The sequence below is a fragment of the Canis lupus genome, chromosome 3 (genome assembly GCF_003254725.2).
Source record: "Canis lupus dingo isolate Sandy chromosome 3, ASM325472v2, whole genome shotgun sequence".
NCBI classification, from domain to species: domain Eukaryota; kingdom Metazoa; phylum Chordata; class Mammalia; order Carnivora; family Canidae; genus Canis; species Canis lupus.
The window spans coordinates 5263006-5265610 of NC_064245.1; positions in this window are offsets into that span (position 1 = coordinate 5263006).

Consider the following 2605-nt stretch of genomic DNA (forward strand, 5'->3'; position numbering starts at 1 on the left):
CAAAGTGGAAGAACCATGGTGATAGTGCATAAACTCATCTGAGAGACCTTTTAGAAAATGCTAATGTTTTAGCTCCACCCAAACCAATTAAATCTCCGTTTCTAAAGGTGAGGCTCCAATCACTGAGATTTGATAAATTACTAACAGGTGGTTCTAATAGCTCCACAGAGTTAATCATTGCATCTAGTAGTAGTAGTCTTACATAGATGCTAGAGGCCAGGAAAATTTACATTTTCCCTTAATTTGTTTTTTTAAGTTCCAACTACTACAACTTAGACACCGGAGGCATATATTTTTGGATACTCACAAGGGAGAACACAAGTTTGTGGTCATCACCTCTTGGTACACAAATAAGGATGTCCTATACTTTGCGGGTGTTGCCAAGTGCCAATAATAATTTTCCCTTAATTAAATAATATTTTCTCATCTTTATTTAGAAGAGAAGTTTACCTTTATAACAATGTTCTGACTGCCCTTTTTTTTTTTCTTTACAACTGAAAAATTGAGAAACTACATGAGGTATTGTGTTAGAGACATTTGTATAAAACGCATGTAAACAATTTCACCTTGGGGTGATTACTTTCATTCTGAAGTTTTTTCCTATTTTATTATGAAATATACATGCAATATTAAGAGTAATAATAAATAATAAAAGCAGACTCCTGAACACCAATCGATCAGTTTAAGACTTTGGCCTTGCTTTTGAAACTTCAAGGGTGACGATCACTGAATCATCTGCGAGGTAACTAATAGCATCAGTTTTGTATTTATCATTCCCTTTGGTGTTTTCATGGTATTATTACACTGCTAAATTGTTTTCCAAACTTTATGTACAAGCCAACATCCTGTCACAGTGTACAACTGTCCTCTTTGCTTGACCTCCTAGCCTACCTTTGGCTTTGTGCAAGAAGTTGAAAATCCTTAAAAAGTCAAATGCTTACACAGCGTGCCGTGTAAGTCAACAGAGGAATGTAATTTTACTCAGAAATAAGCTCAATAATAAATAAAAGGACAACCGAATAAATGCAAAGAAAATTGTTAACTAAAATGTTGGGAGATGGTTTATTTCAGGGGCCTTTGGATGCATCTGGTCTATTTGATCTGCTGTGGATATTTTCCCCTATATCCCGGCCCACCCCAAGACTCCAGTACAGATAGAAACGGATCAGGTGCTTGGAGTCAAATTGCCTACTCATAATTTAAAATGGTATCAGTCTGAAACAGACTATAAGATGTTAAAGTAATACCTCCTTCTTATTCATCTGATCTACATATCCCGGTGTATGGGGTCATTTTCCTAAGTATGTTGGGGGTATTAGGATGCTTTATACCACTTGGAATAAAATTCAAAATTGGGGAGCATAATTACACTGTATCTTTATGAATACATCCTCTATATTTCAGCCCCTTTCTTTCAATTTCTCAAACTAACCATCTTTTGTTACTGCTTAAAATAGCATATGCTGTTCTTTCTTTGTAAAGACACCCCACCTGCCCCCCCGGAGTTTATGAGTGAGTGAGAGGATAATGGAGAAACTTCATTGATATTACACTACATTTTTAATGTTTTGGACTTTGCCACAGGGACCCACATGTTCCAGGTTTCTCTTATCAATGTCAGAGGAGGATCCACAATGCCTTTTTAGCACATGTCATATCTAAATACTCCAAAGCAGCCTCTTGCAGATTTAATGAACTTTCTCTTGGCTTCTTTCTGTTTATTAAAAAGTCAATGTTTTCCTTTACGTAGTTTTTCCCATAGTCTGGGCTTCATGTGTAGAGTTTTATACCTTCTTAAAGATGATGTTTAAAACCTTATAATTTATACAATTTACCAAATTTTATATGAACATATTTATATTTTACCTTCTTAAACTTTACAATTGTAGTAGATCTTATATTGTTAAATGCTTATAGTTTTATTTCAGGATTTGCATACTTCTACTTTCTTTTTTGCTTGGGTATGATAAATGATAAAACCCTCAAATGATTCTAATTCTTATTCATTGCTAGCACTGAGATTGGCTCTATACGGAAATGATGCCATTTATTTCTCACAATAACGCTGTAAGCCAGAAATAGTTTTTCCCAATTAACACAGGAGGACATTGACCTCAAAGAGGTTAAGTAATCTGTTTAAGGTTGCACTGCTAATAAATAATTCTGGAGGGTCTGTTGAGTCTAAACCAAGCTCCTAGCCACCAAATTCTGCATTTCAGTATTTTTAGAACAAATCCACTTCCACAAAATTTTATTGACACGTTTAACTTATAGTTTTGCTTCTCTCTGATATTTTCTAGAGTCTCAATCTTTCTCTTTTCTTCTTTCATTATGATATATCCAGCATAGAAATTAAAACAATATTCACTTTTTAAATTGTGTAAATCTAAATTTATGGCATACACAGGAGAAAAAGTGATTTTTGACCTGTTTGCCTTGTGATGCTGTGGTTTTCACAACTTTTTCATCGCTCAGATTTTGACTGAAAGAGTTTTTAAAGTAACAAGAAACACACTCTTAACTGCAGAGAACAAACTGATGGTTACCAGAGGGGACATAGGTGTGGGAAATGGGTTAGATAGGTGATAGGGATTAAGGAGGGCAC